At 67.6% G+C, this 26,966-nt stretch overlaps 12 non-coding genes across 12 annotated transcripts; all 12 read right to left on the bottom strand.

The window, feature by feature from the left end:
• Positions 1-1,909: 1,909 nt before the first annotated feature.
• LOC141412293 (5S ribosomal RNA) lies at positions 1,910-2,028 on the bottom strand. The gene has a single exon (XR_012437131.1). It is a non-coding gene; the product is annotated as a 5S ribosomal RNA (ribosomal RNA).
• A 2,154-nt stretch (positions 2,029-4,182) lies between these two features.
• On the bottom strand, positions 4,183-4,301 carry LOC141412292 (5S ribosomal RNA). Its single transcript, XR_012437130.1, has one exon. It is a non-coding gene; the product is annotated as a 5S ribosomal RNA (ribosomal RNA).
• A 2,143-nt stretch (positions 4,302-6,444) lies between these two features.
• Positions 6,445-6,563, bottom strand: LOC141412291 (5S ribosomal RNA). The gene has a single exon (XR_012437129.1). It is a non-coding gene; the product is annotated as a 5S ribosomal RNA (ribosomal RNA).
• A 2,145-nt stretch (positions 6,564-8,708) lies between these two features.
• On the bottom strand, positions 8,709-8,827 carry LOC141412289 (5S ribosomal RNA). Its single transcript, XR_012437128.1, has one exon. It is a non-coding gene; the product is annotated as a 5S ribosomal RNA (ribosomal RNA).
• A 2,140-nt stretch (positions 8,828-10,967) lies between these two features.
• Positions 10,968-11,086, bottom strand: LOC141412523 (5S ribosomal RNA). The gene has a single exon (XR_012437365.1). It is a non-coding gene; the product is annotated as a 5S ribosomal RNA (ribosomal RNA).
• Positions 11,087-13,230: 2,144 nt separating this feature from the next.
• On the bottom strand, positions 13,231-13,349 carry LOC141412692 (5S ribosomal RNA). Its single transcript, XR_012437534.1, has one exon. It is a non-coding gene; the product is annotated as a 5S ribosomal RNA (ribosomal RNA).
• A 2,123-nt stretch (positions 13,350-15,472) lies between these two features.
• On the bottom strand, positions 15,473-15,591 carry LOC141412288 (5S ribosomal RNA). The gene has a single exon (XR_012437127.1). It is a non-coding gene; the product is annotated as a 5S ribosomal RNA (ribosomal RNA).
• A 2,160-nt stretch (positions 15,592-17,751) lies between these two features.
• LOC141412502 (5S ribosomal RNA) lies at positions 17,752-17,870 on the bottom strand. The gene has a single exon (XR_012437344.1). It is a non-coding gene; the product is annotated as a 5S ribosomal RNA (ribosomal RNA).
• Positions 17,871-20,012: 2,142 nt separating this feature from the next.
• Positions 20,013-20,131, bottom strand: LOC141412522 (5S ribosomal RNA). Its single transcript, XR_012437364.1, has one exon. It is a non-coding gene; the product is annotated as a 5S ribosomal RNA (ribosomal RNA).
• Positions 20,132-22,275: 2,144 nt separating this feature from the next.
• Positions 22,276-22,394, bottom strand: LOC141412287 (5S ribosomal RNA). Its single transcript, XR_012437126.1, has one exon. It is a non-coding gene; the product is annotated as a 5S ribosomal RNA (ribosomal RNA).
• A 2,143-nt stretch (positions 22,395-24,537) lies between these two features.
• On the bottom strand, positions 24,538-24,656 carry LOC141412521 (5S ribosomal RNA). The gene has a single exon (XR_012437363.1). It is a non-coding gene; the product is annotated as a 5S ribosomal RNA (ribosomal RNA).
• Positions 24,657-26,777: 2,121 nt separating this feature from the next.
• LOC141412286 (5S ribosomal RNA) lies at positions 26,778-26,896 on the bottom strand. Its single transcript, XR_012437125.1, has one exon. It is a non-coding gene; the product is annotated as a 5S ribosomal RNA (ribosomal RNA).
• Between the last annotated feature and the right edge of the window lie 70 nt (positions 26,897-26,966).

The raw sequence follows: 26,966 nt of genomic DNA, 5'->3' as shown, positions 1-26,966 counted from the left end.
CGGGCGCTTGTTCTTCTGGGAATGTCCACTGCTGTGGCCAAGGCGGGGGACGCACAGCTCGGGCCAGGGCAAGCAGCCGCCCTCCTCCGTCGCCTCCTGGAGCCGTATCCTTGGGTGGGTGCGTGGCTCCCAGCGGAGGTCTCGGGGACCCTTCCGGTCCTCTTCGTCCGGAAAGCGCCACTGCCCCTCCAGCCCATCAGGAAAACGGCAGCCGCGCCCTTCGCCGACCCGCTCCGCCCTCCTCCACACTCAGGGCCTGGGGCTGCGGGGCTGAATCGTGAGGCTTTCCAGCCCAGGACTTCACCTCTGGCCCCTTTCACACCCGGGATCTTGGGAAGAAGAAACAAAACCAAACACAGCCAAAGCCATCTCCTCCGACCCGGGGCCCCTCCACATCCCTTCCGATCCCGGGTTCCTGCCGGCCTCCCGGGGCGTTTCTCCCAGGCAGGCTTTCGCGGCCACTACACGGGGCTGAGCACTCGAGTCCTCGGGCGTCACGGGGCCCGCGGCCACGCCAAGCACGCACGACTCCCGGGTCTCATCTGCTCCTGGGTGCCCTGGGCCTCTTCCCTGTGCCGCTGCTGGGTCTTGTGCCCCTGCTTGGCCTCCTTCAGACCCGACCCCGTGCTACGCGGCCACGTGCTACAGGATCGTGCCAGCAGAACTGGCCCTGGCTGAGCCCCGTACCCACCCTCCTGCCATCCCTGGCCCTGCTAGCAAATGGCAGAGATCCTCTGGCCTCCGAGCCCAGACAAAAATCCTGATGCAGTTGGCCGAGGGGCCGCAAACCAAGGCTTCGCTTGTTCCCGCTCAGGCCCCAGCCATACCCTCTTGTCCTTCGGCTGCTCGTGTGTGGGGTGGGGGAGAGGAGGGTGCGTCCCCGTGCGTGCGTGCGTGGTCTGGGTGTCTCTGCGTGGTGTGTGTGTGTGTGTGTGTGTGTGTGTGTGTGTGTGTGTTAGATGCCGTGCCTGGTGTAGGTGGGGAAGAGCAAGCCCTCACGCACAGAGCCCCATCACACACTGGGGCCGGGCCGAGGGGGTCAATCTGCTCGGCCTGATTGCGTTGGGCATACATTGCAGAAGGTGGGTTTTCCAAGGCGGAGCAGAGGGTCCCGGCACCTGAGGTTGTCCACGGGGAGAATGTCTGTTCCACGGGGGCAAGCGGTCCCTTCCGTCGTGCCCAAGCCCATGTGACCCCGAAGGCCAGGTGGCCCCGGTCCTTGAGCTGACTGAGGAGTGCTTTGAGACCCGGAGGGTGGCACAGGCGACTGGGCGCCAGCGGCGGCCCTCCCTCCCTTTGAGCGGGACGGGGAGCTGCCGCTGGCATCCGGAGCTCTGGCGGCCTGCGCCCTCTGTCCCTGTGACCGCAGGCTCTGCCGTGGGAGGCGGGATCCCACGTAGAGGTCGCGCGCTGGCTGCCCTGTCTTGGGTTGAGCGACGGAGCGCGACGTGGAGCAGCACCCGACTGAGGCTCCCTGCTTCTCTGTCCCCTGGCGTCTTGCCCTGGACCCAGTGCACCACCTTGTGGCGAGCCCAGGTGTGGCGCGTCCCGCTGTGGGGCCCGCTGGGGTGCAGGACCCACTTTCTCATGGCTTCCGCACGTCCCTCCCCGCCCGCCTGGAGGGCAGTTGGGGAGCGGTCCCCAACGTGGCCTGGGACCAACCTCGCTGGTGACCCGTGTCGCGGGCGCGCGCCCCAGGAGAGTGTGGGGAGGGGAGAGGATTCGGGGACGTAGCTGTGAGGATTCGGTGTGCGTGGGTCTGGCGGGTGGCCCGGACGGGGTCGGGGTCGTGGTCACGGTGGGTCGTTGTGGTGGTGGTGGTGGTGGTGCTGGGGGTGGTGGTGGTGGTGGGGGGGGTGGTGGCGAAGTCCCCGAAGACAAAAGGAGCAGCGAGGGAGGGAGGAGCAAAAGCCTACAGCACCCGGTATTCCCAGGCGGTCTCCCATCCAAGTACTAACCAGGCCCGACCCTGCTTAGCTTCCGAGATCAGACGAGATCGGGCGCGTTCAGGGTGGTATGGCCGTAGACGCTAGCCGCCGCCTCCGGGAGCCCCAAGAGCCTGCCGAGGGCCCCGGCGTGCGTCTCCACGCTGCTCTCCTGGCACGGCTGGGAGTCCGGGTGGGGGCTGGCAGCCCGGGGCCAGCGGCCAGAGGCCCCGCGCGCCTGCTCGGGCAGCCGGTCTCGCCCAGGTGGCCGCTGGGTGGCTTTCTTCCCGAGGTGTCCTGCTGCCAGGACGAGGGTCAAGTTTTCTCGGGGGAAAATTTCTCAGTGCTCTCGGGCGCTTGTTCTTCTGGGAATGTCCACTGCTGTGGCCAAGGCGGGGGACGCACAGCTCGGGCCAGGGCAAGCAGCCGCCCTCCTCCGTCGCCTCCTGGAGCCGTATCCTTGGGTGGGTGCGTGGCTCCCAGCGGAGGTCTCGGGGACCCTTCCGGTCCTCTTCGTCCGGAAAGCGCCACTGCCCCTCCAGCCCATCAGGAAAACGGCAGCCGCGCCCTTCGCCGACCCGCTCTGCCCTCCTCCACACTCAGGGCCTGGGGCTGCGGGGCTGAATCGTGAGGCTTTCCAGCCCAGGACTTCACCTCTGGCCCCTTTCACACCCGGGATCTTGGGAAGAAGAAACAAAACCAAACACAGCCAAAGCCATCTCCTCCGACCCGGGGCCCCTCCACATCCCTTCCGATCCCGGGTTCCTGCCGGCCTCCCGGGGCGTTTCTCCCAGGCAGGCCTTCGCGGCCACTACACGGGGCTGAGCACTCGAGTCCTCGGGCGTCACGGGGCCCGCGGCCACGCCAAGCACGCACGACTCCCGGGTCTCGTCTGCTCCTGGGTGCCCTGGGCCTCTTCCCTGTGCCGCTGCTGGGTCTTGTGCCCCTGCTTGGCCTCCTTCAGACCCGGCCCCGTGCTACGCGGCCACGTGCTACAGGATCGTGCCAGCAGAACTGGCCCTGGCTGAGCCCCGTACCCACCCTCCTGCCATCCCTGGCCCTGCTAGCAAATGGCAGAGATCCTCTGGCCTCCGAGCCCAGACAAAAATCCTGATGCAGTTGGCCGAGGGGCCGCAAACCAAGGCTTCGCTTGTTCCCGCTCAGGCCCCAGCCATACCCTCTTGTCCTTCGGCTGCTCGTGTGTGGGGTGGGGGAGAGGAGGGTGCGTCCCCGTGCGTGCGTGCGTGGTCTGGGTGTCTCTGCGTGGTGTGTGTGTGTGTGTGTGTGTGTGTGTGTGTGTGTGTTAGATGCCGTGCCTGGTGTAGGTGGGGAAGAGCAAGCCCTCACGCACAGAGCCCCATCACACACTGGGGCCGGGCCGAGGGGGTCAATCTGCTCGGCCTGATTGCGTTGGGCATACATTGCAGAAGGTGGGTTTTCCAAGGCGGAGCAGAGGGTCCCGGCACCTGAGGTTGTCCACGGGGAGAATGTCTGTTCCACGGGGGCAAGCGGTCCCTTCCGTCGTGCCCAAGCCCATGTGACCCCGAAGGCCAGGTGGCCCCGGTCCTTGAGCTGACTGAGGAGTGCTTTGAGACCCGGAGGGTGGCACAGGCGACTGGGCGCCAGCGGCGGCCCTCCCTCCCTTTGAGCGGGACGGGGAGCTGCCGCTGGCATCCGGAGCTCTGGCGGCCTGCGCCCTCTGTCCCTGTGACCGCAGGCTCTGCCGTGGGAGGCGGGATCCCACGTAGAGGTCGCGCGCTGGCTGCCCTGTCTTGGGTTGAGCGACGGAGCGCGACGTGGAGCAGCACCCGACTGAGGCTCCCTGCTTCTCTGTCCCCTGGCGTCTTGCCCTGGACCCAGTGCACCACCTTGTGGCGAGCCCAGGTGTGGCACGTCCCGCTGTGGGGCCCGCTGGGGTGCAGGACCCACTTTCTCATGGCTTCCGCACGTCCCTCCCCGCCCGCCTGGAGGGCAGTTGGGGAGCGGTCCCCAACGTGGCCTGGGACCAACCTCGCTGGTGACCCGTGTCGCGGGCGCGCGCCCCAGGAGAGTGTGGGGAGGGGAGAGGATTCGGGGACGTAGCTGTGAGGATTCGGTGTGCGTGGGTCTGGCGGGTGGCCCGGACGGGGTCGGGGTCGTGGTCACGGTGGGTCGTTGTGGTGGTGGTGGTGGTGGTGCTGGGGGTGGTGGTGGTGGTGGGGGGGGTGGTGGCGAAGTCCCCGAAGACAAAAGGAGCAGCGAGGGAGGGAGGAGCAAAAGCCTACAGCACCCGGTATTCCCAGGCGGTCTCCCATCCAAGTACTAACCAGGCCCGACCCTGCTTAGCTTCCGAGATCAGACGAGATCGGGCGCGTTCAGGGTGGTATGGCCGTAGACGCTAGCCGCCGCCTCCGGGAGCCCCAAGAGCCTGCCGAGGGCCCCGGCGTGCGTCTCCACGCTGCTCTCCTGGCACGGCTGGGAGTCCGGGTGGGGGCTGGCAGCCCGGGGCCAGCGGCCAGAGGCCCCGCGCGCCTGCTCGGGCAGCCGGTCTCGCCCAGGTGGCCGCTGGGTGGCTTTCTTCCCGAGGTGTCCTGCTGCCAGGACGAGGGTCAAGTTTTCTCGGGGGAAAATTTCTCAGTGCTCTCGGGCGCTTGTTCTTCTGGGAATGTCCACTGCTGTGGCCAAGGCGGGGGACGCACAGCTCGGGCCAGGGCAAGCAGCCGCCCTCCTCCGTCGCCTCCTGGAGCCGTATCCTTGGGTGGGTGCGTGGCTCCCAGCGGAGGTCTCGGGGACCCTTCCGGTCCTCTTCGTCCGGAAAGCGCCACTGCCCCTCCAGCCCATCAGGAAAACGGCAGCCGCGCCCTTCGCCGACCCGCTCTGCCCTCCTCCACACTCAGGGCCTGGGGCTGCGGGGCTGAATCGTGAGGCTTTCCAGCCCAGGACTTCACCTCTGGCCCCTTTCACACCCGGGATCTTGGGAAGAAGAAACAAAACCAAACACAGCCAAAGCCATCTCCTCCGACCCGGGGCCCCTCCACATCCCTTCCGATCCCGGGTTCCTGCCGGCCTCCCGGGGCGTTTCTCCCAGGCAGGCCTTCGCGGCCACTACACGGGGCTGAGCACTCGAGTCCTCGGGCGTCACGGGGCCCGCGGCCACGCCAAGCACGCACGACTCCCGGGTCTCGTCTGCTCCTGGGTGCCCTGGGCCTCTTCCCTGTGCCGCTGCTGGGTCTTGTGCCCCTGCTTGGCCTCCTTCAGACCCGGCCCCGTGCTACGCGGCCACGTGCTACAGGATCGTGCCAGCAGAACTGGCCCTGGCTGAGCCCCGTACCCACCCTCCTGCCATCCCTGGCCCTGCTAGCAAATGGCAGAGATCCTCTGGCCTCCGAGCCCAGACAAAAATCCTGATGCAGTTGGCCGAGGGGCCGCAAACCAAGGCTTCGCTTGTTCCCGCTCAGGCCCCAGCCATACCCTCTTGTCCTTCGGCTGCTCGTGTGTGGGGTGGGGGAGAGGAGGGTGCGTCCCCGTGCGTGCGTGCGTGGTCTGGGTGTCTCTGCGTGGTGTGTGTGTGTGTGTGTGTGTGTTAGATGCCGTGCCTGGTGTAGGTGGGGAAGAGCAAGCCCTCACGCACAGAGCCCCAGCACACACTGGGGCCGGGCCGAGGGGGTCAATCTGCTCGGCCTGATTGCGTTGGGCATACATTGCAGAAGGTGGGTTTTCCAAGGCGGAGCAGAGGGTCCCGGCACCTGAGGTTGTCCACGGGGAGAATGTCTGTTCCACGGGGGCAAGCGGTCCCTTCCATCGTGCCCAAGCCCATGTGACCCCGAAGGCCAGGTGGCCCCGGTCCTTGAGCTGACTGAGGAGTGCTTTGAGACCCGGAGGGTGGCACAGGCGACTGGGCGCCAGCGGCGGCCCTCCCTCCCTTTGAGCGGGACGGGGAGCTGCCGCTGGCATCCGGAGCTCTGGCGGCCTGCGCCCTCTGTCCCTGTGACCGCAGGCTCTGCCGTGGGAGGCGGGATCCCACGTAGAGGTCGCGCGCTGGCTGCCCTGTCTTGGGTTGAGCGACGGAGCGCGACGTGGAGCAGCACCCGACTGAGGCTCCCTGCTTCTCTGTCCCCTGGTGTCTTGCCCTGGACCCAGTGCACCACCTTGTGGCGAGCCCAGGTGTGGCGCGTCCCGCTGTGGGGCCCGCTGGGGTGCAGGACCCACTTTCTCATGGCTTCCGCACGTCCCTCCCCGCCCGCCTGGAGGGCAGTTGGGGAGCGGTCCCCAACGTGGCCTGGGACCAACCTCGCTGGTGACCCGTGTCGCGGGCGCGCGCCACAGGAGAGTGTGGGGAGGGGAGAGGATTCGGGGACGTAGCTGTGAGGACTCGGTGTGCGTGGGTCTGGCGGGTGGCCCGGACGGGGTCGGGGTCGTGGTCACGGTGGGTCGTTGTGGTGGTGGTGGTGGTGGTGGTGCTGGGGGTGGTGGTGGTGGTGGGGGGGGTGGTGGCGAAGTCCCCGAAGACAAAAGGAGCAGCGAGGGAGGGAGGAGCAAAAGCCTACAGCACCCGGTATTCCCAGGCGGTCTCCCATCCAAGTACTAACCAGGCCCGACCCTGCTTAGCTTCCGAGATCAGACGAGATCGGGCGCGTTCAGGGTGGTATGGCCGTAGACGCTAGCCGCCGCCTCCGGGAGCCCCAAGAGCCTGCCGAGGGCCCCGGCGTGCGTCTCCACGCTGCTCTCCTGGCACGGCTGGGAGTCCGGGTGGGGGCTGGCAGCCCGGGGCCAGCGGCCAGAGGCCCCGCGCGCCTGCTCGGGCAGCCGGTCTCGCCCAGGTGGCCGCTGGGTGGCTTTCTTCCCGAGGTGTCCTGCTGCCAGGACGAGGGTCAAGTTTTCTCGGGGGAAAATTTCTCAGTGCTCTCGGGCGCTTGTTCTTCTGGGAATGTCCACTGCTGTGGCCAAGGCGGGGGACGCACAGCTCGGGCCAGGGCAAGCAGCCGCCCTCCTCCGTCGCCTCCTGGAGCCGTATCCTTGGGTGGGTGCGTGGCTCCCAGCGGAGGTCTCGGGGACCCTTCCGGTCCTCTTCGTCCGGAAAGCGCCACTGCCCCTCCAGCCCATCAGGAAAACGGCAGCCGCGCCCTTCGCCGACCCGCTCCGCCCTCCTCCACACTCAGGGCCTGGGGCTGCGGGGCTGAATCGTGAGGCTTTCCAGCCCAGGACTTCACCTCTGGCCCCTTTCACACCCGGGATCTTGGGAAGAAGAAACAAAACCAAACACAGCCAAAGCCATCTCCTCCGACCCGGGGCCCCTCCACATCCCTTCCGATCCCGGGTTCCTGCCGGCCTCCCGGGGCGTTTCTCCCAGGCAGGCCTTCGCGGCCACTACACGGGGCTGAGCACTCGAGTCCTCGGGCGTCACGGGGCCCGCGGCCACGCCAAGCACGCACGACTCCCGGGTCTCGTCTGCTCCTGGGTGCCCTGGGCCTCTTCCCTGTGCCGCTGCTGGGTCTTGTGCCCCTGCTTGGCCTCCTTCAGACCCGGCCCCGTGCTACGCGGCCACGTGCTACAGGATCGTGCCAGCAGAACTGGCCCTGGCTGAGCCCCGTACCCACCCTCCTGCCATCCCTGGCCCTGCTAGCAAATGGCAGAGATCCTCTGGCCTCCGAGCCCAGACAAAAATCCTGATGCAGTTGGCCGAGGGGCCGCAAACCAAGGCTTCGCTTGTTCCCGCTCAGGCCCCAGCCATACCCTCTTGTCCTTCGGCTGCTCGTGTGTGGGGTGGGGGAGAGGAGGGTGCGTCCCCGTGCGTGCGTGCGTGGTCTGGGTGTCTCTGCGTGGTGTGTGTGTGTGTGTGTGTGTGTGTGTGTTAGATGCCGTGCCTGGTGTAGGTGGGAAGAGCAAGCCCTCACGCACAGAGCCCCATCACACACTGGGGCCGGGAAGAGGGGGTCAATCTGCTCGGCCTGATTGCGTTGGGCATACATTGCAGAAGGTGGGTTTTCCAAGGCGGAGCAGAGGGTCCCGGCACCTGAGGTTGTCCACGGGGAGAATGTCTGTTCCACGGGGGCAAGCGGTCCCTTCCGTCGTGCCCAAGCCCATGTGACCCCGAAGGCCAGGTGGCCCCGGTCCTTGAGCTGACTGAGGAGTGCTTTGAGACCCGGAGGGTGGCACAGGCGACTGGCCGCCAGCGGCGGCCCTCCCTCCCTTTGAGCGGGACGGGGAGCTGCCGCTGGCATCCGGAGCTCTGGCGGCCTGCGCCCTCTGTCCCTGTGACCGCAGGCTCTGCCGTGGGAGGCGGGATCCCACGTAGAGGTCGCGCGCTGGCTGCCCTGTCTTGGGTTGAGCGACGGAGCGCGACGTGGAGCAGCACCCGACTGAGGCTCCCTGCTTCTCTGTCCCCTGGCGTCTTGCCCTGGACCCAGTGCACCACCTTGTGGCGAGCCCAGGTGTGGCGCGTCCCGCTGTGGGGCCCGCTGGGGTGCAGGACCCACTTTCTCATGGCTTCCGCACGTCCCTCCCCGCCCGCCTGGAGGGCAGTTGGGGAGCGGTCCCCAACGTGGCCTGGGACCAACCTCGCTGGTGACCCGTGTCACGGGCGCGCGCCCCAGGAGAGTGTGGGGAGGGGAGAGGATTCGGAGACGTAGCTGTGAGGATTCGGTGTGCGTGGGTCTGGCGGGTGGCCCGGACGGGGTCGGGGTCGTGGTCACGGTGGGTCGTTGTGGTGGTGGTGGTGGTGGTGCTGGGGGTGGTGGTGGTGGTGGGGGGGGTGGTGGCGAAGTCCCCGAAGACAAAAGGAGCAGCGAGGGAGGGAGGAGCAAAAGCCTACAGCACCCGGTATTCCCAGGCGGTCTCCCATCCAAGTACTAACCAGGCCCGACCCTGCTTAGCTTCCGAGATCAGACGAGATCGGGCGCGTTCAGGGTGGTATGGCCGTAGACGCTAGCCGCTGCCTCCGGGAGCCCCAAGAGCCTGCCGAGGGCCCCGGCGTGCGTCTCCACGCTGCTCTCCTTGCACGGCTGGGAGTCCGGGTGGGGGCTGGCAGCCCGGGGCCAGCGGCCAGAGGCACCACGCGCCTGCTCGGGCAGCCGGTCTCGCCCAGGTGGCCGCTGGGTGGCTTTCTTCCCGAGGTGTCCTGCTGCCAGGACGAGGGTCAAGTTTTCTCGGGGGAAAATTTCTCAGTGCTCTCGGGCGCTTGTTCTTCTGGGAATGTCCACTGCTGTGGCCAAGGCGGGGGACGCACAGCTCGGGCCAGGGCAAGCAGCCGCCCTCCTCCGTCGCCTCCTGGAGCCGTATCCTTGGGTGGGTGCGTGGCTCCCAGCGGAGGTCTCGGGGACCCTTCCGGTCCTCTTCGTCCGGAAAGCGCCACTGCCCCTCCAGCCCATCAGGAAAACGGCAGCCGCGCCCTTCGCCGACCCGCTCCGCCCTCCTCCACACTCAGGGCCTGGGGCTGCGGGGCTGAATCGTGAGGCTTTCCAGCCCAGGACTTCACCTCTGGCCCCTTTCACACCCGGGATCTTGGGAAGAAGAAACAAAACCAAACACAGCCAAAGCCATCTCCTCCGACCCGGGGCCCCTCCACATCCCTTCCGATCCCGGGTTCCTGCCGGCCTCCCGGGGCGTTTCTCCCAGGCAGGCCTTCGCGGCCACTACACGGGGCTGAGCACTCGAGTCCTCGGGCGTCACGGGGCCCGCGGCCACGCCAAGCACGCACGACTCCCGGGTCTCGTCTGCTCCTGGGTGCCCTGGGCCTCTTCCCTGTGCCGCTGCTGGGTCTTGTGCCCCTGCTTGGCCTCCTTCAGACCCGGCCCCGTGCTACGCGGCCACGTGCTACAGGATCGTGCCAGCAGAACTGGCCCTGGCTGAGCCCCGTACCCACCCTCCTGCCATCCCTGGCCCTGCTAGCAAATGGCAGAGATCCTCTGGCCTCCGAGCCCAGACAAAAATCCTGATGCAGTTGGCCGAGGGGCCGCAAACCAAGGCTTCGCTTGTTCCCGCTCAGGCCCCAGCCATACCCTCTTGTCCTTCGGCTGCTCGTGTGTGGGGTGGGGGAGAGGAGGGTGCGTCCCCGTGCGTGCGTGCGTGGTCTGGGTGTCTCTGCGTGGTGTGTGTGTGTGTGTGTGTGTGTGTTAGATGCCGTGCCTGGTGTAGGTGGGGAAGAGCAAGCCCTCATGCACAGAGCCCCATCACACACTGGGGCCGGGCCGAGGGGGTCAATCTGCTCGGCCTGATTGCGTTGGGCATACATTGCAGAAGGTGGGTTTTCCAAGGCGGAGCAGAGGGTCCCGGCACCTGAGGTTGTCCACGGGGAGAATGTCTGTTCCACGGGGGCAAGCGGTCCCTTCCGTCGTGCCCAAGCCCATGTGACCCCGAAGGCCAGGTGGCCCCGGTCCTTGAGCTGACTGAGGAGTGCTTTGAGACCCGGAGGGTGGCACAGGCGACTGGGCGCCAGCGGCGGCCCTCCCTCCCTTTGAGCGGGACGGGGAGCTGCCGCTGGCATCCGGAGCTCTGGCGGCCTGCGCCCTCTGTCCCTGTGACCGCAGGCTCTGCCGTGGGAGGCGGGATCCCACGTAGAGGTCGCGCGCTGGCTGCCCTGTCTTGGGTTGAGCGACGGAGCGCGAAGTGGAGCAGCACCCGACTGAGGCTCCCTGCTTCTCTGTCCCCTGGCGTCTTGCCCTGGACCCAGTGCACCACCTTGTGGCGAGCCCAGGTGTGGCGCGTCCCGCTGTGGGGCCCGCTGGGGTGCAGGACCCACTTTCTCATGGCTTCCGCACGTCCCTCCCCGCCCGCCTGGAGGGCAGTTGGGGAGCGGTCCCCAACGTGGCCTGGGACCAACCTCGCTGGTGACCCGTGTCGCGGGCGCGCGCCCCAGGAGAGTGTGGGGAGGGGAGAGGATTCGGGGACGTAGCTGTGAGGATTCGGTGTGCGTGGGTCTGGCGGGTGGCCCGGACGGGGTCGGGGTCGTGGTCACGGTGGGTCGTTGTGGTGGTGGTGGTGGTGGTGCTGGGGGTGGTGGTGGTGGGGGGGGGTGGTGGCGAAGTCCCCGAAGACAAAAGGAGCAGCGAGGGAGGGAGGAGCAAAAGCCTACAGCACCCGGTATTCCCAGGCGGTCTCCCATCCAAGTACTAACCAGGCCCGACCCTGCTTAGCTTCCGAGATCAGACGAGATCGGGCGCGGTCAGGGTGGTATGGCCGTAGACGCTAGCCGCCGCCTCCGGGAGCCCCAAGAGCCTGCCGAGGGCCCCGGCGTGCGTCTCCACGCTGCTCTCCTGGCACGGCTGGGAGTCCGGGTGGGGGCTGGCAGCCCGGGGCCAGCGGCCAGAGGCCCCGCGCGCCTGCTCGGGCAGCCGGTCTCGCCCAGGTGGCCGCTGGGTGGCTTTCTTCCCGAGGTGTCCTGCTGCCAGGACGAGGGTCAAGTTTTCTCGGGGGAAAATTTCTCAGTGCTCTCGGGCGCTTGTTCTTCTGGGAATGTCCACTGCTGTGGCCAAGGCGGGGGACGCACAGCTCGGGCCAGGGCAAGCAGCCGCCCTCCTCCGTCGCCTCCTGGAGCCGTATCCTTGGGTGGGTGCGTGGCTCCCAGCGGAGGTCTCGGGGACCCTTCCGGTCCTCTTCGTCCGGAAAGCGCCACTGCCCCTCCAGCCCATCAGGAAAACGGCAGCCGCGCCCTTCGCCGACCCGCTCCGCCCTCCTCCACAGTCAGGGCCTGGGGCTGCGGGGCTGAATCGTGAGGCTTTCCAGCCCAGGACTTCACCTCTGGCCCCTTTCACACCCGGGATCTTGGGAAGAAGAAACAAAACCAAACACAGCCAAAGCCATCTCCTCCGACCCGGGGCCCCTCCACATCCCTTCCGATCCCGGGTTCCTGCCGGCCTCCCGTGGCGTTTCTCCCAGGCAGGCCTTCGCGGCCACTACACGGGGCTGAGCACTCGAGTCCTCGGGCGTCACGGGGCCCGCGGCCACGCCAAGCACGCACGACTCCCGGGTCTCGTCTGTTCCTGGGTGCCCTGGGCCTCTTCCCTGTGCCGCTGCTGGGTCTTGTGCCCCTGCTTGGCCTCCTTCAGACCCGGCCCCGTGCTACGCGGCCACGTGCTACAGGATCGTGCCAGCAGAACTGGCCCTGGCTGAGCCCCGTACCCACCCTCCTGCCATCCCTGGCCCTGCTAGCAAATGGCAGAGATCCTCTGGCCTCCGAGCCCAGACAAAAATCCTGATGCAGTTGGCCGAGGGGCCGCAAACCAAGGCTTCGCTTGTTCCCGCTCAGGCCCCAGCCATACCCTCTTGTCCTTCGGCTGCTCGTGTGTGGGGTGGGGGAGAGGAGGGTGCGTCCCCGTGTGTGCATGCGTGGTCTGGGTGTCTCTGCGTGGTGTGTGTGTGTGTGTGTGTGTGTGTGTTAGATGCCGTGCCTGGTGTAGGTGGGGAAGACCAAGCCCTCACGCACAGAGCCCCATCACACACTGGGGCCGGGAAGAGGGGGTCAATCTGCTCGGCCTGATTGCGTTGGGCATACATTGCAGAAGGTGGGTTTTCCAAGGCGGAGCAGAGGGTCCCGGCACCTGAGGTTGTCCACGGGGAGAATGTCTGTTCCACGGGGGCAAGCGGTCCCTTCCGTCGTGCCCAAGCCCATGTGACCCCGAAGGCCAGGTGGCCCCGGTCCTTGAGCTGACTGAGGAGTGCTTTGAGACCCGGAGGGTGGCACAGGCGACTGGCCGCCAGCGGCGGCCCTCCCTCCCTTTGAGCGGGACGGGGAGCTGCCGCTGGCATCCGGAGCTCTGGCGGCCTGCGCCCTCTGTCCCTGTGACCGCAGGCTCTGCCGTGGGAGGCGGGATCCCACGTAGAGGTCGCGCGCTGGCTGCCCTGTCTTGGGTTGAGCGACGGAGCGCGACGTGGAGCAGCACCCGACTGAGGCTCCCTGCTTCTCTGTCCCCTGGCGTCTTGCCCTGGACCCAGTGCACCACCTTGTGGCGAGCCCAGGTGTGGCGCGTCCCGCTGTGGGGCCCGCTGGGGTGCAGGACCCACTTTCTCATGGCTTCCGCACGTCCCTCCCCGCCCGCCTGGAGGGCAGTTGGGGAGCAGTCCCCAACGTGGCCTGGGACCAACCTCGCTGGTGACCCGTGTCGCGGGCGCGCGCCCCAGGAGAGTGTGGGGAGGGGAGAGGATTCGGAGACGTAGCTGTGAGGATTCGGTGTGCGTGGGTCTGGCGGGTGGCCCGGACGGGGTCGGGGTCGTGGTCACGGTGGGTCGTTGTGGTGGTGGTGGTGGTGGTGCTGGGGGTGGTGGTGGTGGTGGGGGGGGTGGTGGCGAAGTCCCCGAAGACAAAAGGAGCAGCGAGGGAGGGAGGAGCAAAAGCCTACAGCACCCGGTATTTCCAGGCGGTCTCCCATCCAAGTACTAACCAGGCCCGACCCTGCTTAGCTTCCGAGATCAGACGAGATCGGGCGCGTTCAGGGTGGTATGGCCGTAGACGCTAGCCGCCGCCTCCGGGAGCCCCAAGAGCCTGCCGAGGGCCCCGGCGTGCGTCTCCACGCTGCTCTCCTGGCACGGCTGGGAGTCCGGGTGGGGGCTGGCAGCCCGGGGCCAGCGGCCAGAGGCCCCACGCGCCTGCTCGGGCAGCCGGTCTCGCCCAGGTGGCCGCTGGGTGGCTTTCTTCCCGAGGTGTCCTGCTGCCAGGACGAGGGTCAAGTTTTCTCGGGGGAAAATTTCTCAGTGCTCTCGGGCGCTTGTTCTTCTGGGAATGTCCACTGCTGTGGCCAAGGCGGGGGACGCACAGCTCGGGCCAGGGCAAGCAGCCGCCCTCCTCCGTCGCCTCCTGGAGCCGTATCCTTGGGTGGGTGCGTGGCTCCCAGCGGAGGTCTCGGGGACCCTTCCGGTCCTCTTCGTCCGGAAAGCGCCACTGCCCCTCCAGCCCATCAGGAAAACGGCAGCCGCGCCCTTCGCCGACCCGCTCCGCCCTCCTCCACACTCAGGGCCTGGGGCTGCGGGGCTGAATCGTGAGGCTTTCCAGCCCAGGACTTCACCTCTGGCCCCTTTCACACCCGGGATCTTGGGAAGAAGAAACAAAACCAAACACAGCCAAAGCCATCTCCTCCGACCCGGGGCCCCTCCACATCCCTTCCGATCCCGGGTTCCTGCCGGCCTCCCGGGGCGTTTCTCCCAGGCAGGCCTTCGCGGCCACTACACGGGGCTGAGCACTCGAGTCCTCGGGCGTCACGGGGCCCGCGGCCACGCCAAGCACGCACGACTCCCGGGTCTCGTCTGCTCCTGGGTGCCCTGGGCCTCTTCCCTGTGCCGCTGCTGGGTCTTGTGCCCCTGCTTGGCCTCCTTCAGACCCGGCCCCGTGCTACGCGGCCACGTGCTACAGGATCGTGCCAGCAGAACTGGCCCTGGCTGAGCCCCGTACCCACCCTCCTGCCATCCCTGGCCCTGCTAGCAAATGGCAGAGATCCTCTGGCCTCCGAGCCCAGACAAAAATCCTGATGCAGTTGGCCGAGGGGCCGCAAACCAAGGCTTCGCTTGTTCCCGCTCAGGCCCCAGCCATACCCTCTTGTCCTTCGGCTGCTCGTGTGTGGGGTGGGGGAGAGGAGGGTGCGTCCCCGTGCGTGCGTGCGTGGTCTGGGTGTCTCTGCGTGGTGTGTGTGTGTGTGTGTGTGTGTGTGTTAGATGCCGTGCCTGGTGTAGGTGGGGAAGAGCAAGCCCTCATGCACAGAGCCCCATCACACACTGGGGCCGGGCCGAGGGGGTCAATCTGCTCGGCCTGATTGCGTTGGGCATACATTGCAGAAGGTGGGTTTTCCAAGGCGGAGCAGAGGGTCCCGGCACCTGAGGTTGTCCACGGGGAGAATGTCTGTTCCACGGGGGCAAGCGGTCCCTTCCGTCGTGCCCAAGCCCATGTGACCCCGAAGGCCAGGTGGCACCGGTCCTTGAGCTGACTGAGGAGTGCTTTGAGACCCGGAGGGTGGCACAGGCGACTGGGCGCCAGCGGCGGCCCTCCCTCCCTTTGAGCGGGACGGGGAGCTGCCGCTGGCATCCGGAGCTCTGGCGGCCTGCGCCCTCTGTCCCTGTGACCGCAGGCTCTGCCGTGGGAGGCGGGATCCCACGTAGAGGTCGCGCGCTGGCTGCCCTGTCTTGGGTTGAGCGACGGAGCGCGAAGTGGAGCAGCACCCGACTGAGGCTCCCTGCTTCTCTGTCCCCTGGCGTCTTGCCCTGGACCCAGTGCACCACCTTGTGGCGAGCCCAGGTGTGGCGCGTCCCGCTGTGGGGCCCGCTGGGGTGCAGGACCCACTTTCTCATGGCTTCCGCACGTCCCTCCCCGCCCGCCTGGAGGGCAGTTGGGGAGCGGTCCCCAACGTGGCCTGGGACCAACCTCGCTGGTGACCCGTGTCGCGGGCGCGCGCCCCAGGAGAGTGTGGGGAGGGGAGAGGATTCGGGGACGTAGCTGTGAGGATTCGGTGTGCGTGGGTCTGGCGGGTGGCCCGGACGGGGTTGGGGTCGTGGTCACGGTGGGTCGTTGTGGTGGTGGTGGTGGTGGTGCTGGGGGTGGTGGCGAAGTCCCCGAAGACAAAAGGAGCAGCGAGGGAGGGAGGAGCAAAAGCCTACAGCACCCGGTATTCCCAGGCGGTCTCCCATCCAAGTACTAACCAGGCCCGACCCTGCTTAGCTTCCGAGATCAGACGAGATCGGGCGCGTTCAGGGTGGTATGGCCGTAGACGCTAGCCGCTGCCTCCGGGAGCCCCAAGAGCCTGCCGAGGGCCCCGGCGTGCGTCTCCACGCTGCTCTCCTGGCACGGCTGGGAGTCCGGGTGGGGGCTGGCAGCCCGGGGCCAGCGGCCAGAGGCCCCGCGCGCCTGCTCGGGCAGCCGGTCTCGCCCAGGTGGCCGCTGGGTGGCTTTCTTCCCGAGGTGTCCTGCTGCCAGGACGAGGGTCAAGTTTTCTCGGGGGAAAATTTCTCAGTGCTCTCGGGCGCTTGTTCTTCTGGGAATGTCCACTGCTGTGGCCAAGGCGGGGGACGCACAGCTCGGGCCAGGGCAAGCAGCCGCCCTCCTCCGTCGCCTCCTGGAGCCGTATCCTTGGGTGGGTGCGTGGCTCCCAGCGGAGGTCTCGGGGACCCTTCCGGTCCTCTTCGTCCGGAAAGCGCCACTGCCCCTCCAGCCCATCAGGAAAACGGCAGCCGCGCCCTTCGCCGACCCGCTCCGCCCTCCTCCACACTCAGGGCCTGGGGCTGCGGGGCTGAATCGTGAGGCTTTCCAGCCCAGGACTTCACCTCTGGCCCCTTTCACACCCGGGATCTTGGGAAGAAGAAACAAAACCAAACACAGCCAAAGCCATCTCCTCCGACCCGGGGCCCCTCCACATCCCTTCCGATCCCGGGTTCCTGCCGGCCTCCCGGGGCGTTTCTCCCAGGCAGGCCTTCGCGGCCACTACACGGGGCTGAGCACTCGAGTCCTCGGGCGTCACGGGGCCCGCGGCCACGCCAAGCACGCACGACTCCCGGGTCTCGTCTGCTCCTGGGTGCCCTGGGCCTCTTCCCTGTGCCGCTGCTGGGTCTTGTGCCCCTGCTTGGCCTCCTTCAGACCCGGCCCCGTGCTACGCGGCCACGTGCTACAGGATCGTGCCAGCAGAACTGGCCCTGGCTGAGCCCCGTACCCACCCTCCTGCCATCCCTGGCCCTGCTAGCAAATGGCAGAGATCCTCTGGCCTCCGAGCCCAGACAAAAATCCTGATGCAGTTGGCCGAGGGGCCGCAAACCAAGGCTTCGCTTGTTCCCGCTCAGGCCCCAGCCATACCCTCTTGTCCTTCGGCTGCTCGTGTGTGGGGTGGGGGAGAGGAGGGTGCGTCCCCGTGCGTGCGTGCGTGGTCTGGGTGTCTCTGCGTGGTGTGTGTGTGTGTGTGTGTGTGTGTGTGTGTGTGTGTGTGTGTTAGATGCCGTGCCTGGTGTAGGTGGGGAAGAGCAAGCCCTCACGCACAGAGCCCCATCACACACTGGGGCCGGGCCGAGGGGGTCAATCTGCTCGGCCTGATTGCGTTGGGCATACATTGCAGAAGGTGGGTTTTCCAAGGCGGAGCAGAGGGTCCCGGCACCTGAGGTTGTCCACGGGGAGAATGTCTGTTCCACGGGGGCAAGCGGTCCCTTCCGTCGTGCCCAAGCCCATGTGACCCCGAAGGCCAGGTGGCCCCGGTCCTTGAGCTGACTGAGGAGTGCTTTGAGACCCGGAGGGTGGCACAGGCGACTGGGCGCCAGCGGCGGCCCTCCCTCCCTTTGAGCGGGACGGGGAGCTGCCGCTGGCATCCGGAGCTCTGGCGGCCTGCGCCCTCTGTCCCTGTGACCGCAGGCTCTGCCGTGGGAGGCGGGATCCCACGTAGAGGTCGCGCGCTGGCTGCCCTGTCTTGGGTTGAGCGACGGAGCGCGACGTGGAGCAGCACCCGACTGAGGCTCCCTGCTTCTCTGTCCCCTGGCGTCTTGCCCTGGACCCAGTGCACCACCTTGTGGCGAGCCCAGGTGTGGCGCGTCCCGCTGTGGGGCCCGCTGGGGTGCAGGACCCACTTTCTCATGGCTTCCGCACGTCCCTCCCCGCCCGCCTGGAGGGCAGTTGGGGAGCGGTCCCCAACGTGGCCTGGGACCAACCTCGCTGGTGACCCGTGTCGCGGGCGCGCGCCCCAGGAGAGTGTGGGGAGGGGAGAGGATTCGGGGACGTAGCTGTGAGGATTCGGTGTGCGTGGGTCTGGCGGGTGGCCCGGACGGGGTCGGGGTCGTGGTCACGGTGGGTCGTTGTGGTGGTGGTGGTGGTGGTGCTGGGGGTGGTGGTGGTGGTGGGGGGGGTGGTGGCGAAGTCCCCGAAGACAAAAGGAGCAGCGAGGGAGGGAGGAGCAAAAGCCTACAGCACCCGGTATTCCCAGGCGGTCTCCCATCCAAGTACTAACCAGGCCCGACCCTGCTTAGCTTCCGAGATCAGACGAGATCGGGGGCGTTCAGGGTGGTATGGCTGTAGACGCTAGCCGCCGCCTCCGGGCGCCCCAAGAGCCTGCCGAGGGCCCCGGCGTGCGTCTCCACGCTGCTCTCCTGGCACGGCTGGGAGTCCGGGTGGGGGCTGGCAGCCCGGGGCCAGCGGCCAGAGGCCCCGCGCGCCTGCTCGGGCAGCCGGTCTCGCCCAGGTGGCCGCTGGGTGGCTTTCTTCCCGAGGTGTCCTGCTGCCAGGACGAGGGTCAAGTTTTCTCGGGGGAAAATTTCTCAGTGCTCTCGGGCGCTTGTTCTTCTGGGAATGTCCACTGCTGTGGCCAAGGCGGGGGACGCACAGCTCGGGCCAGGGCAAGCAGCCGCCCTCCTCCGTCGCCTCCTGGAGCCGTATCCTTGGGTGGGTGCGTGGCTCCCAGCGGAGGTCTCGGGGACCCTTCCGGTCCTCTTCGTCCGGAAAGCGCCACTGCCCCTCCAGCCCATCAGGAAAACGGCAGCCGCGCCCTTCGCCGACCCGCTCCGCCCTCCTCCACACTCAGGGCCTGGGGCTGCGGGGCTGAATCGTGAGGCTTTCCAGCCCAGGACTTCACCTCTGTCCCCTTTCACACCCGGGATCTTGGGAAGAAGAAACAAAACCAAACACAGCCAAAGCCATCTCCTCCGACCCGGGGCCCCTCCACATCCCTTCCGATCCCGGGTTCCTGCCGGCCTCCCGGGGCGTTTCTCCCAGGCAGGCCTTCGCGGCCACTACACGGGGCTGAGCACTCGAGTCCTCGGGCGTCACGGGGCCCGCGGCCACGCCAAGCACGCACGACTCCCGGGTCTCGTCTGCTCCTGGGTGCCCTGGGCCTCTTCCCTGTGCCGCTGCTGGGTCTTGTGCCCCTGCTTGGCCTCCTTCAGACCCGGCCCCGTGCTACGCGGCCACGTGCTACAGGATCGTGCCAGCAGAACTGGCCCTGGCTGAGCCCCGTACCCACCCTCCTGCCATCCCTGGCCCTGCTAGCAAATGGCAGAGATCCTCTGGCCTCCGAGCCCAGACAAAAATCCTGATGCAGTTGGCCGAGGGGCCGCAAACCAAGGCTTCGCTTGTTCCCGCTCAGGCCCCAGCCATACCCTCTTGTCCTTCGGCTGCTCGTGTGTGGGGTGGGGGAGAGGAGGGTGCGTCCCCGTGCGTGCGTGCGTGGTCTGGGTGTCTCTGCGTGGTGTGTGTGTGTGTGTGTGTGTGTGTTAGATGCCGTGCCTGGTGTAGGTGGGGAAGAGCAAGCCCTCATGCACAGAGCCCCACCACACACTGGGGCCGGGCCGAGGGGGTCAATCTGCTCGGCCTGATTGCGTTGGGCATACATTGCAGAAGGTGGGTTTTCCAAGGCGGAGCAGAGGGTCCCGGCACCTGAGGTTGTCCACGGGGAGAATGTCTGTTCCACGGGGGCAAGCGGTCCCTTCCGTCGTGCCCAAGCCCATGTGACCCCGAAGGCCAGGTGGCCCCGGTCCTTGAGCTGACTGAGGAGTGCTTTGAGACCCGGAGGGTGGCACAGGCGACTGGGCGCCAGCGGCGGCCCTCCCTCCCTTTGAGCGGGACGGGGAGCTGCCGCTGGCATCCGGAGCTCTGGCGGCCTGCGCCCTCTGTCCCTGTGACCGCAGGCTCTGCCGTGGGAGGCGGGATCCCACGTAGAGGTCGCGCGCTGGCTGCCCTGTCTTGGGTTGAGCGACGGAGCGCGAAGTGGAGCAGCACCCGACTGAGGCTCCCTGCTTCTCTGTCCCCTGGCGTCTTGCCCTGGACCCAGTGCACCACCTTGTGGCGAGCCCAGGTGTGGCGCGTCCCGCTGTGGGGCCCGCTGGGGTGCAGGACCCACTTTCTCATGGCTTCCGCACGTCCCTCCCCGCCCGCCTGGAGGGCAGTTGGGGAGCGGTCCCCAACGTGGCCTGGGACCAACCTCGCTGGTGACCCGTGTCGCGGGCGCGCGCCCCAGGAGAGTGTGGGGAGGGGAGAGGATTCGGGGACGTAGCTGTGAGGATTCGGTGTGCGTGGGTCTGGCGGGTGGCCCGGACGGGTTCGGGGTCGTGGTCACGGTGGGTCGTTGTGGTGGTGGTGGTGGTGGTGCTGGGGTTGGTGGTGGTGGTGGGGGGGGTGGTGGCGAAGTCCCCGAAGACAAAAGGAGCAGCGAGGGAGGGAGGAGCAAAAGCCTACAGCACCCGGTATTCCCAGGCGGTCTCCCATCCAAGTACTAACCAGGCCCGACCCTGCTTAGCTTCCGAGATCAGACGAGATCGGGCGCGGTCAGGGTGGTATGGCCGTAGACGCTAGCCGCCGCCTCCGGGAGCCCCAAGAGCCTGCCGAGGGCCCCGGCGTGCGTCTCCACGCTGCTCTCCTGGCACGGCTGGGAGTCCGGGTGGGGGCTGGCAGCCCGGGGCCAGCGGCCAGAGGCCCCGCGCGCCTGCTCGGGCAGCCGGTCTCGCCCAGGTGGCCGCTGGGTGGCTTTCTTCCCGAGGTGTCCTGCTGCCAGGACGAGGGTCAAGTTTTCTCGGGGGAAAATTTCTCAGTGCTCTCGGGCGCTTGTTCTTCTGGGAATGTCCACTGCTGTGGCCAAGGCGTGGGACGCACAGCTCGGGCCAGGGCAAGCAGCCGCCCTCCTCCGTCGCCTCCTGGAGCCGTATCCTTGGGTGGGTGCGTGGCTCCCAGCGGAGGTCTCGGGGACCCTTCCGGTCCTCTTCGTCCGGAAAGCGCCACTGCCCCTCCAGCCCATCAGGAAAACGGCAGCCGCGCCCTTCGCCGACCCACTCCGCCCTCCTCCACAGTCAGGGCCTGGGGCTGCGGGGCTGAATCGTGAGGCTTTCCAGCCCAGGACTTCACCTCTGGCCCCTTTCACACCCGGGATCTTGGGAAGAAGAAACAAAACCAAACACAGCCAAAGCCATCTCCTCCGACCCGGGGCCCCTCCACATCCCTTCCGATCCCGGGTTCCTGCCGGCCTCCCGTGGCGTTTCTCCCAGGCAGGCCTTCGCGGCCACTACAAGGGGCTGAGCACTCGAGTCCTCGGGCGTCACGGGGCCCGCGGCCACGCCAAGCACGCACGACTCCCGGGTCTCGTCTGTTCCTGGGTGCCCTGGGCCTCTTCCCTGTGCCGCTGCTGGGTCTTGTGCCCCTGCTTGGCCTCCTTCAGACCCGGCCCCGTGCTACGCGGCCACGTGCTACAGGATCGTGCCAGCAGAACTGGCCCTGGCTGAGCCCCGTACCCACCCTCCTGCCATCCCTGGCCCTGCTAGCAAATGGCAGAGATCCTCTGGCCTCCGAGCCCAGACAAAAATCCTGATGCAGTTGGCCGAGGGGCCGCAAACCAAGGCTTCGCTTGTTCCCGCTCAGGCCCCAGCCATACCCTCTTGTCCTTCGGCTGCTCGTGTGTGGGGTGGGGGAGAGGAGGGTGCGTCCCCGTGCGTGCGTGCGTGGTCTGGGTGTCTCTGCGTGGTGTGTGTGTGTGTGTGTGTGTGTGTGTTAGATGCCGTGCCTGGTGTAGGTGGGGAAGAGCAAGCCCTCACGCACAGAGCCCCATCACACACTGGGGCCGGGAAGAGGGGGTCAATCTGCTCGGCCTGATTGCGTTGGGCATACATTGCAGAAGGTGGGTTTTCCAAGGCGGAGCAGAGGGTCCCGGCACCTGAGGTTGTCCACGGGGAGAATGTCTGTTCCACGGGGGCAAGCGGTCCCTTCCGTCGTGCCCAAGCCCATGTGACCCCGAAGGCCAGGTGGCCCCGGTCCTTGAGCTGACTGAGGAGTGCTTTGAGACCCGGAGGGTGGCACAGGCGACTGGCCGCCAGCGGCGGCCCTCCCTCCCTTTGAGCGGGACGGGGAGCTGCCGCTGGCATCCGGAGCTCTGGCGGCCTGCGCCCTCTGACCCTGTGACCGCAGGCTCTGCCGTGGGAGGCGGGATCCCACGTAGAGGTCGCGCGCTGGCTGCCCTGTCTTGGGTTGAGCGACGGAGCGCGACGTGGAGCAGCACCCGACTGAGGCTCCCTGCTTCTCTGTCCCCTGGCGTCTTGCCCTGGACCCAGTGCACCACCTTGTGGCGAGCCCAGGTGTGGCGCGTCCCGCTGTGGGGCCCGCTGGGGTGCAGGACCCACTTTCTCATGGCTTCCGCACGTCCCTCCCCGCCCGCCTGGAGGGCAGTTGGGGAGCAGTCCCCAACGTGGCCTGGGACCAACCTCGCTGGTGACCCGTGTCACGGGCGCGCGCCCCAGGAGAGTGTGGGGAGGGGAGAGGATTCGGAGACGTAGCTGTGAGGATTCGGTGTGCGTGGGTCTGGCGGGTGGCCCGGACGGGGTCGGGGTCGTGGTCACGGTGGGTCGTTGTGGTGGTGGTGGTGGTGGTGCTGGGGGTGGTGGTGGTGGTGGGGGGGGTGGTGGCGAAGTCCCCGAAGACAAAAGGAGCAGCGAGGGAGGGAGGAGCAAAAGCCTACAGCACCCGGTATTCCCAGGCGGTCTCCCATCCAAGTACTAACCAGGCCCGACCCTGCTTAGCTTCCGAGATCAGACGAGATCGGGCGCGTTCAGGGTGGTATGGCCGTAGACGCTAGCCGCTGCCTCCGGGAGCCCCAAGAGCCTGCCGAGGGCCCCGGCGTGCGTCTCCACGCTGCTCTCCTGGCACGGCTGGGAGTCCGGGTGGGGGCTGGCAGCCCGGGGCCAGCGGCCAGAGGCACCACGCGCCTGCTCGGGCAGCCGGTCTCGCCCAGGTGGCCGCTGGGTGGCTTTCTTCCCGAGGTGTCCTGCTGCCAGGACGAGGGTCAAGTTTTCTCGGGGGAAAATTTCTCAGTGCTCTCGGGCGCTTGTTCTTCTGGGAATGTCCACTGCTGTGGCCAAGGCGGGGGACGCACAGCTCGGGCCAGGGCAAGCAGCCGCCCTCCTCCGTCGCCTCCTGGAGCCGTATCCTTGGGTGGGTGCGTGGCTCCCAGCGGAGGTCTCGGGGACCCTTCCGGTCCTCTTCGTCCGGAAAGCGCCACTGCCCCTCCAGCCCATCAGGAAAACGGCAGCCGCGCCCTTCGCCGACCCGCTCCGCCCTCCTCCACACTCAGGGCCTGGGGCTGCGGGGCTGAATCGTGAGGCTTTCCAGCCCAGGACTTCACCTCTGGCCCCTTTCACACCCGGGATCTTGGGAAGAAGAAACAAAACCAAACACAGCCAAAGCCATCTCCTCCGACCCGGGGCCCCTCCACATCCCTTCCGATCCCGGGTTCCTGCCGGCCTCCCGGGGCGTTTCTCCCAGGCAGGCCTTCGCGGCCACTACACGGGGCTGAGCACTCGAGTCCTCGGGCGTCACGGGGCCCGCGGCCACGCCAAGCACGCACGACTCCCGGGTCTCGTCTGCTCCTGGGTGCCCTGGGCCTCTTCCCTGTGCCGCTGCTGGGTCTTGTGCCCCTGCTTGGCCTCCTTCAGACCCGGCCCCGTGCTACGCGGCCACGTGCTACAGGATCGTGCCAGCAGAACTGGCCCTGGCTGAGCCCCGTACCCACCCTCCTGCCATCCCTGGCCCTGCTAGCAAATGGCAGAGATCCTCTGGCCTCCGAGCCCAGACAAAAATCCTGATGCAGTTGGCCGAGGGGCCGCAAACCAAGGCTTCGCTTGTTCCCGCTCAGGCCCCAGCCATACCCTCTTGTCCTTCGGCTGCTCGTGTGTGGGGTGGGGGAGAGGAGGGTGCGTCCCCGTGCGTGCGTGCGTGGTCTGGGTGTCTCTGCGTGGTGTGTGTGTGTGTGTGTGTGTGTGTGTTAGATGCCGTGCCTGGTGTAGGTGGGGAAGAGCAAGCCCTCATGCACAGAGCCCCATCACACACTGGGGCCGGGCCGAGGGGGTCAATCTGCTCGGCCTGATTGCGTTGGGCATACATTGCAGAAGGTGGGTTTTCCAAGGCGGAGCAGAGGGTCCCGGCACCTGAGGTTGTCCACGGGGAGAATGTCTGTTCCACGGGGGCAAGCGGTCCCTTCCGTCGTGCCCAAGCCCATGTGACCCCGAAGGCCAGGTGGCCCCGGTCCTTGAGCTGACTGAGGAGTGCTTTGAGACCCGGAGGGTGGCACAGGCGACTGGGCGCCAGCGGCGGCCCTCCCTCCCTTTGAGCGGGACGGGGAGCTGCCGCTGGCATCCGGAGCTCTGGCGGCCTGCGCCCTCTGTCCCTGTGACCGCAGGCTCTGCCGTGGGAGGCGGGATCCCACGTAGAGGTCGCGCGCTGGCTGCCCTGTCTTGGGTTGAGCGACGGAGCGCGAAGTGGAGCAGCACCCGACTGAGGCTCCCTGCTTCTCTGTCCCCTGGCGTCTTGCCCTGGACCCAGTGCACCACCTTGTGGCGAGCCCAGGTGTGGCGCGTCCCGCTGTGGGGCCCGCTGGGGTGCAGGACCCACTTTCTCATGGCTTCCGCACGTCCCTCCCCGCCCGCCTGGAGGGCAGTTGGGGAGCGGTCCCCAACGTGGCCTGGGACCAACCTCGCTGGTGACCCGTGTCGCGGGCGCGCGCCCCAGGAGAGTGTGGGGAGGGGAGAGGATTCGGGGACGTAGCTGTGAGGATTCGGTGTGCGTGGGTCTGGCGGGTGGCCCGGACGGGGTCGGGGTCGTGGTCACGGTGGGTCGTTGTGGTGGTGGTGGTGGTGGTGCTGGGGGTGGTGGTGGTGGGGGGGGGGTGGTGGCGAAGTCCCCGAAGACAAAAGGAGCAGCGAGGGAGGGAGGAGCAAAAGCCTACAGCACCCGGTATTCCCAGGCGGTCTCCCATCCAAGTACTAACCAGGCCCGACCCTGCTTAGCTTCCGAGATCAGACGAGATCGGGCGCGGTCAGGGTGGTATGGCCGTAGACGCTAGCCGCCGCCTCCGGGAGCCCCAAGAGCCTGCCGAGGGCCCCGGCGTGCGTCTCCACGCTGCTCTCCTGGCACGGCTGGGAGTCCGGGTGGGGGCTGGCAGCCCGGGGCCAGCGGCCAGAGGCCCCACGCGCCTGCTCGGGCAGCCGGTCTCGCCCAGGTGGCCGCTGGGTGGCTTTCTTCCCCAGGTGTCCTGCTGCCAGGACGAGGGTCAAGTTTTCTCGGGGGAAAATTTCTCAGTGCTCTCGGGCGCTTGTTCTTCTGGGAATGTCCACTGCTGTGGCCAAGGCGGGGGACGCACAGCTCGGGCCAGGGCAAGCAGCCGCCCTCCTCCGTCGCCTCCTGGAGCCGTATCCTTGGGTGGGTGCGTGGCTCCCAGCGGAGGTCTCGGGGACCCTTCCGGTCCTCTTCGTCCGGAAAGCGCCACTGCCCCTCCAGCCCATCAGGAAAACGGCAGCCGCGCCCTTCGCCGACCCGCTCCGCCCTCCTCCACACTCAGGGCCTGGGGCTGCGGGGCTGAATCGTGAGGCTTTCCAGCCCAGGACTTCACCTCTGGCCCCTTTCACACCCGGGATCTTGGGAAGAAGAAACAAAACCAAACACAGCCAAAGCCATCTCCTCCGACCCGGGGCCCCTCCACATCCCTTCCGATCCCGGGTTCCTGCCGGCCTCCCGGGGCGTTTCTCCCAGGCAGGCCTTCGCGGCCACTACACGGGGCTGAGCACTCGAGTCCTCGGGCGTCACGGGGCCCGCGGCCACGCCAAGCACGCACGACTCCCGGGTCTCGTCTGCTCCTGGGTGCCCTGGGCCTCTTCCCTGTGCCGCTGCTGGGTCTTGTGCCCCTGCTTGGCCTCCTTCAGACCCGGCCCCGTGCTACGCAGCCACGTGCTACAGGATCGTGCCAGCAGAACTGGCCCTGGCTGAGCCCCGTACCCACCCTCCTGCCATCCCTGGCCCTGCTAGCAAATGGCAGAGATCCTCTGGCCTCCGAGCCCAGACAAAAATCCTGATGCAGTTGGCCGAGGGGCCGCAAACCAAGGCTTCGCTTGTTCCCGCTCAGGCCCCAGCCATACCCTCTTGTCCTTCGGCTGCTCGTGTGTGGGGTGGGGGAGAGGAGGGTGCGTCCCCGTGCGTGCGTGCGTGGTCTGGGTGTCTCTGCGTGGTGTGTGTGTGTGTGTGTGTGTGTGTTAGATGCCGTGCCTGGTGTAGGTGGGGAAGAGCAAGCCCTCATGCACAGAGCCCCATCACACACTGGGGCCGGGCCGAGGGGGTCAATCTGCTCGGCCTGATTGCGTTGGGCATACATTGCAGAAGGTGGGTTTTCCAAGGCGGAGCAGAGGGTCCCGGCACCTGAGGTTGTCCACGGGGAGAATGTCTGTTCCACGGGGGCAAGCGGTCCCTTCCGTCGTGCCCAAGCCCATGTGACCCCGAAGGCCAGGTGGCACCGGTCCTTGAGCTGACTGAGGAGTGCTTTGAGACCCGGAGGGTGGCACAGGCGACTGGGCGCCAGCGGCGGCCCTCCCTCCCTTTGAGCGGGACGGGGAGCTGCCGCTGGCATCCGGAGCTCTGGCGGCCTGCGCCCTCTGTCCCTGTGACCGCAGGCTCTGCCGTGCTAGGCGGGATCCCACGTAGAGGTCGCGCGCTGGCTGCCCTGTCTTGGGTTGAGCGACGGAGCGCGAAGTGGAGCAGCACCCGACTGAGGCTCCCTGCTTCTCTGTCCCCTGGCGTCTTGCCCTGGACCCAGTGCACCACCTTGTGGCGAGCCCAGGTGTGGCGCGTCCCGCTGTGGGGCCCGCTGGGGTGCAGGACCCACTTTCTCATGGCTTCCGCACGTCCCTCCCCGCCCGCCTGGAGGGCAGTTGGGGAGCGGTCCCCAACGTGGCCTGGGACCAACCTCGCTGGTGACCCGTGTCGCGGGCGCGCGCCCCAGGAGAGTGTGGGGAGGGGAGAGGATTCGGGGACGTAGCTGTGAGGATTCGGTGTGCGTGGGTCTGGCGGGTGGCCCGGACGGGGTCGGGGTCGTGGTCACGGTGGGTCGTTGTGGTGGTGGTGGTGGTGGTGCTGGGGGTGGTGGCGAAGTCCCCGAAGACAAAAGGAGCAGCGAGGGAGGGAGGAGCAAAAGCCTACAGCACCCGGTATTCCCAGGCGGTCTCCCATCCAAGTACTAACCAGGCCCGACCCTGCTTAGCTTCCGAGATCAGACGAGATCGGGCGCGTTCAGGGTGGTATGGCCGTAGACGCTAGCCGCCGCCTCCGGGAGCCCCAAGAGCCTGCCGAGGGCCCCGGCGTGCGTCTCCACGCTGCTCTCC

This window comes from Castor canadensis, chromosome 10, assembly GCF_047511655.1.
Source record: "Castor canadensis chromosome 10, mCasCan1.hap1v2, whole genome shotgun sequence".
NCBI lineage: Eukaryota > Metazoa > Chordata > Mammalia > Rodentia > Castoridae > Castor > Castor canadensis.
The sequence above is the reverse complement of the archived record's forward strand: the minus strand, read 5'-3'. Positions and strand labels throughout refer to the sequence as shown.